The following is a 7,058-nucleotide window of genomic DNA, read 5'->3' on the forward strand; positions in this document are numbered from 1 at the left end:
TAGAAAAGCTAGAAGCGTGGTGACCTTCTTGGGTGGTGTGGAGGTAGTACGTACGCACAATAGTGGTGTGTGGCCTACGATCCCAGTTGTGGTGGTGATACAGGGGAATGAAACTCCCAACCTAAAGATACCTGGGATGAGTTCGTGTTCTCTAAACCTGAAGAATTAATTTTGGGAACAACAGAGGCTAAGAGCAGAATATATTTACTGGGGGAAAGAAAGCTTCTGTCTGAGAGGACGGAAGGGGGACCCGAGCGGGTTGCCCAGAAATTTGTCCTTTCTTTCTTTTTTTTTTTTTTTTTTTTTTTTGCGGAATCGGGGATTGAACTCAGACCCTTGCGCTTGCCAGGGAAGTGCTTATTCTACTGAGCCATCTCCCCAGCCTGAATCTGTCCTTTCTAGGGATTTTTATAGAGCCAAATCGTGACGTGAGGCGGGTCTAAGGTAGAAAACATGGAAACTCACACATGAGACGGAATAAATATATACAGTCAACCAATAAGATTGAAAGCATAATTGCTCAGGTAAAATTGATTAAATCCAAAAGACCAAGTGCGGAAGCCAGTCACGCAGCAAGCAGGCATGCATATGCGACAAGGGCCTGTCCTACAGGGGCCTGTCCTACAGGGTCTGCGTTAGAGCTTCAAGGCTTCTTCAAGGTGGTTATCAGTCTCAGATGCTTATCTTAGGGAGCTAAGCACTTGTTTACTCTTGCCTTGAGGTCTGGCCCACAGTACCTGGCTCTCCTACAGTTACAAAGCATCTTGTCTTCCATACTGTCTCCTTCCAGGGCCTAGCCCTGTCTGACTGCCTACATTTCCATCAGTTCATCTGCCTACAATAGCCTATAATCCCAGCACTCAGGAGGCTGATGCAGGAGGGTTAGGGTTTGAAAAGAGTCTGAAGCTGGCTTCTGCTGTACATTGATACCCTGTCTCAAAAAACAAACAAACAAACAAACAAAAAAAAACACAAAGAAAAAGAAATAAGGATAATAATGATGAGGTCACCAGGGTGGTGGCACATGCCTGCAATCCCAGCACTGGGAGGCTGAGGAGGGAGGATTGCTATTAATTCGAGGCCAGCTTGGGTGACACAGTGAATTCAGGGGCAGCTTGAACTATACAGTGAGACCCTCAAAGGAGAGGGAGAGAGAGAGAGAGAGAGAGAGAGAGAGAGAGAGAAAGAGAGAGAGAGGCTTTTAGTGGATACCCACCAAAAAGGGAAAAAAAGAATTTCCACTAAGGCTCTCTACCCTGATCTTATATGCATAAGCAAAGCATGAGTGACACAAGGGAACTATGTCTGCAGACCCGCTGGATGTCTAAACGTTCTCTAAAATCAAAGAATAAATTCTAAGAACAGGAATTAAGACAGGAATTAAGAGGAGGAAGAATTTATTTATTTATATGTATTTAGTACAGGGTCTCATTACACAGCTTGGACTCCCAGTGATCCTCCTGTCTTCAGTCTCCCAAGTGCTGGGATTACAGGTATGCACCACCACGCCCAGTCTCAATCCCTGATTCACTGTGCCCCAGGGGCAGGCAGGGCCAGCACAGCACGCCAGGGAGGGAACCTGGGTCCCTGCCTCTGCCTAAGCAGGTGCTTTAATCCGCTGAGCTATCTGGCCTGCCCCAGGAAGAATTTATTGAGAGAAAGAAAGCTTCTAAGAGGACAGAAAAGGGGCCCAGAAAGTGGGTTGTTCATCACACCTGCTTTTCAATGGTGTGTATTAAGCAAAGCCACCAGGTGAGGTGGGTTAAGTGGAACAGAACTATAATAAATCCTTTGGTTAGTATAGATCCAATGGAGGGCCAGGAGATAGTTCAGTGATAGCTCATAAGCATCTGCCTGGCAACAGCAAGGTCCCGAGTTCAATCCGCATATATATCCAATGGAAAATCACAGGGTGGGTGTGGGTATACCGGTGAAATGGGGGTCAAATGGGGGAGCAAGTCACCAGGTGCACATGGGATGGACAAGGACTTCTCGTAGGGAGGGGTGGGCTAGGGAGGTTTGCCCACCTTAGGTTCCATGGCCTCAGGGGTGATGGATGTGTAGTTAGAATATCAGTCACTGCTGTTCATCCCTCGGGGAAGAATGTGGGTGACTCAGCAAGTGGACTCCAGCCACAGCTGTCTTCTGCACTGAGCTGCTGGGGCCAGCCCTGGCCGACTGCCTACGCTATGTCCACCTAACTCAGCTGTCTCTACTATGGCAAGGCGCTGGTATTTACGGAGTTGAAACAGAGCACTGATTATCTCGCAACTGTTCTCTCCAGGTGGGAAACAGGGAGCCTCTGTTAAAGTCTAACTTAGCATATTCTGGATAAGTCTCCCTGAGGGAGACAGTCCGTGTCTTTTCATTCTTATCTCAAAATTTTATCTTTTTTTCCCCCTTGTTTCCCTTTGCAGCTCCAAGCTTGGTTTAGCTGCTTGAATTAGTTCTAAACTTTTAACATGTGTGGGCTATATTCTTTTTCCTTTCTTTCTTTTATCCACTTATTTATTTAGAGACAGGGTCTTACCATACAGCCCATGCTGGCCCCAAACTCATACATCCTATTGCCTCCTACTCCCCAAGTGCTGGAGTTCTATGCAAGTGCCACCACACCGGGGGGTGTTGTTTTTGTTTTTTGTTTTTTTTGCATTTCTAAACTTCATGGCTACTTGCTAAACTCTTCCACTTGATCCTATTTTAGTTTTTTCTAACTTCAGACTTATATAGCTAAACTAAGCTCCTATGATATGATAGGTCAGGATTCAAAGTTTCCTAGGCAACAGGCCCCAAACTCTCTCCCCCTTGGCCCTAAGCAGAGCCAAACCCCAAACCCCAGACCAAATCAGCCTGACTTTGACCTGGGCAAGCAACCATAGAAACCTTTGTTAACATCAAAGGTCCCCCACAGACCAGGGAGCCCTGCCAAGATTAGCTCTCCCTCAGCTGTTCCAGCTCCCAAACACCCTCCCCACTCCTTAAAACCCCCCTGCCTTGCCTTGTTCCCTGCTGTCTTAGTCCACTGGACACCCAGCCCGCTTGCTGTCCCCAATAAATCTTCTCAACTCAGAATGCCTGGTCTGGTTGATTGCGTGGATTTATACCTAACATTAGAGGCAGCTAAATTAGGTAGAAACATTATAGACAGACCCTCGAGGGAGTCAGTGCAAAAGCCATGAACACTTTTCAACTGAGGCTGGAGGTGCCTCTGTCAATGGCCAACCCTCAGGATAAAGACGGAATGACCAGGCCTACATACCTCATGTTGGAATAAGCAAAAATTGAAGATTACTACAGAGCGTGGGGGTGTATCTCTGAGGCTAGGGCAGGAGGATCACTGCAGTTCAAGGCCAACCTGAGCTACACAGGGAGCTCCAGTCCAGCCTGAACTGCACAGTGAGACCCTATCTACAAAGGAATAAAAAAAAAAAAAAAAAAAAAAGAGGTACAGAAAATTACACTAGAACGCTATCACCTGTTCCAACAAAGTCTAGATAGACATCCCTTCCTAAAAAGGCCCATTTCTTTCCATATACTGTAATGGGTCAACTCACGTTTTAGATTATAAATGTAAATCTTGTGCTTTCTGTTATAAATGTATACTCACCACTGTTCTAAGTTGTTTGGTAAATAGTGGCTGTTGCTTGCTGTTTGCTAGATAAAATTCCTACCTAACCAATCCCTGTAAACCAAGTTAGATTACAGAGATAACTTCAAAAGGAAACTAAATGGGATTTAACTTCTTGTAACCTTGGGCTATGCAAGGTTGCCTGCAGGTACTTACTCAGGTGCAAGATAACCAAAAACTAAAACAAAGCCCCAGGAAATTTAGTTTGGGTAGTGGGCACAATGACCCTGAAAGCATTGTTTTGTGTCAATGAATTTGTTTACCAAACAGAATGTGGTTTCATGTTCTAAAAGCCCGCTGTTTCCTGGGCTAGCTGCCTCTCGGTCCTGCGTGAGAGCAGACTGGGGGCCCTGAGCTCAGTAATAAACGCCTTTCCAAATTCCAATCTGGCTGATTTGGTTCCTATTCTGAGTGACCCATAACAATACACTTGCTAAGAGACCTGCTTCCTCACTGGATCAATGTTACGTAAGTGGCTATTCTTATAATCCTATTGGTTGGCTGCAGTGTTATTTATTTATTTTATGTATTTGGTACAGGGTCTCACTATGCAGCTCAGACTGGTAGTGACCCTCCCGTTTGCAGCCTCCCCAGCGCTGGGACTGCAGGTGTGCGCCACCACACCTAAGTCTCGGTGGCTGGCTCAGTGTGCCCCGGGGCAGGGCCGTTGCAGCATGTGGTGCTGGGCATTGAACCCCCACCCCTGCTCTTGGTTGGCTGTAATTTTAACCCACACTGTACCCAGCTCCTGTTCGAGCTCTACAAAACTCTGTGAAAAGCGCAGTCTGAAGCAACTCACTTTCAGTTCCCCTCCTGTCTCTCAGGAGCTGTCGCTCTAATAAATTTGTCCGACTCTTTACCTCCCTTGTTCATTAAAATTTACTCTTCAATTTGGGGGAAATTAATTCAGTGTACCTGACAATAGGACAAGTAGAGTTACATTATTTCCCCTGTACCACTAATATAGGGTCAGACAAAACAGCCACGCTGTAAGTTCTGAGAACAGAAGTTGGGAGTCAAGGGCTTTCTTTTTTTTTTCCTTTTTGAGACAGAGACACAGCCTCGCTACCCAGTTCAGGCGGGCTTTAAGCTCACTTTGTAGCCCAGGATGGCCTCAAACTTGCCAAGATCATCCTGCTCCAGCCTCCCAAGTGCTGGCATTGCAGGCAGGCACCACCAAGCCTGGGCTGAGGGCTTCCTTCTGGCCGTGGGTGTGGTTGAGTACATCTCTTCCCCATTCCCTCAGGGACTGAGCTTCCAGCACCCCGCCAGCTCAGCCCTGTGCTCCTCTACCTCACACACCCACTGTGGGCTTCCTCTCTGCTCACAGCAGCCAGCCTTGGTTCAGGCAGCCACCCACCTCACCCCGAAAGGCTCCTGCAGCCACCTCTTGCTAAATCCTGATTGGTCTCTAAAACTGTAAGCCAGTTTCCTAATGGTGAGTGACTGCGCCAGGGATGTAGCCCAGCAGCACAAGCTCAAGATCCTGAGTTCGATTCCCATTACAAAAAAAAACAAAAAACAAAAAAAACAAACCAACAAACCAGATATGGTCATAGTAAGTGACAGGAAAACCAAATGAAGGCTTCTGAGACATTCTGGGAGAGGCCTCCTTGTTAAGAAAAAGACATACAAAAATGCACGTTTATGCTAGGTATCGTGGCGCACACCTGTAATCTCAGCTACTCCAGAGGCTGAGGCAGGAGGATTACAAATTGCAAGGAAGCCTAAGCAACAAAGTGAGTACCTGTCGAAAGAAAGAAAGAAAGAAAGAAAGAGAGAAAGAAAAGAAAAGAAAAGAAAAGAAAAGAAAAGAAAAGAAAAGATTGAGCCCACTTGGGGCTATTTGGCGACATAAAGGCCAGCCTAGGATAGAGTGAGACCCTGTGTCAAACAACAGCAATCCATAGACGCTCAGGCCCAGGATTCGCTAGAGAGCCACGTGACCTGCGGTAGAAACAAAACCTTGGCACACCTCTCCTCCGAGGCCCCACTATCCGTTCTTTATTGCTGCAGGTCTGAACACGGGCTATGTGTACAGAGATGCCCACCGAGCAACCCACAGCCATGTCCACACACTGCCGCACAGGCTGGCACAGAAACACACACACACACACACACACACGCACGCACGCACGCACTCAAGCACGCACATCTGTTTCAAATAGGGCAAGTTCTAGTATCTGGAGAAGTTGTTAGTTATTCATGTCTCCCTTCCCTTTCTTTTCACTCTCCACTTCCATCTTTTTTTTTGTTTGAGACAAGGTTTCATTACGCAGCTCAGGCTGGCCTTCAACTCACTTTGTAGCTCAGGCTGACCTTGAACTCACAGTGATCCTCCCGCCTCAGCCTCCCAAATGCTGGGATTACCGCCTGTGCCACCACGCCAGGCTATGTACACCTTCATTCCTTTTTTTTAAATTTGTGTGTGTGCGCGTGTGTGTGTGTGTGTGTGTGTGTGTGTGTGTGGCCAGCTCAGCCCACCAGGGGGCAGGGCTGGCTGGCATGTGGTGCTGGGATCGAACCGTGGTCCCTGTGCTTTGCCAAGCTTGTTCCAAGTAGGTGCTTTAGACCACTGAGCCATCTCACCAGCCCTCTTCATTCCTTTTTCTTGTCTCCTTACCCCCTCCTTCCACTTATTATTAGCTATCTTTTATTATGCTCTTTATTTGAACTTTGAGTTTCTCACAGAAGAGAAACCATGTGATACTTAAGCTTGTGGGTCTGGTTATTTCACTTAACATTACAGTCTCGGGGTGCATCCCTTATACAAATAACTCATTTGTCTTTCTTTATGCAGCGTAGTATTCTTCTGTTACAGTGAGAGGGAAAGATGTCTATCAGCTCGAAGAGATGAGTGTGCCCTGCTCTGCTAGACATGCCAAAGGAAATGACCCTCTGCAATTCCCCTGTGCCTGTACCAAGTGTACAGAGGCATGACCTTTAAACTATTAAACCACGGATGGATGTTACAAAGATTGCCAGGCTGACAAAGAAAAAGAAAGGCTCTACTATACTCAATGTTTATTACCAAAAAAAGTCACATAGTGAGTTCAAGGTCAGCTTCAATTATATAGTAAGAACCGATCTCTAAACAAACAAGGGCCAAGGAGAGAGCTCAGCAGTCTAAGCGCCTGCCTAAGCAGGTGCAAGGACCTGGGTTTGACCCCCCAGCACCACATGTGGTGTCAGCCTGGCTCCAGGCACGCCGAGCTGGCCACCAAGACCAGGCGTGTTGGTGCATGCCTCTAATCCCACTGCTGGGGAGCCTGAAACAGGAGGATCACAAAGAGTCTGAGCTGCATAGTGAGACCCTGTACCAAGTACATAAAATTAAAAAAAAAAAAAAAAAATTGCCAGGCTGGTGTCACACACCTTTAATCCCAGCACTCAGGAGGTTGAGGCAGAATTGCTAGAGTTTGAGGGCAGC

The sequence above is a fragment of the Octodon degus genome, unplaced genomic scaffold, assembly GCF_000260255.1.
Source record: "Octodon degus isolate 3935 unplaced genomic scaffold, OctDeg1.0 scaffold00011, whole genome shotgun sequence".
NCBI lineage: Eukaryota > Metazoa > Chordata > Mammalia > Rodentia > Octodontidae > Octodon > Octodon degus.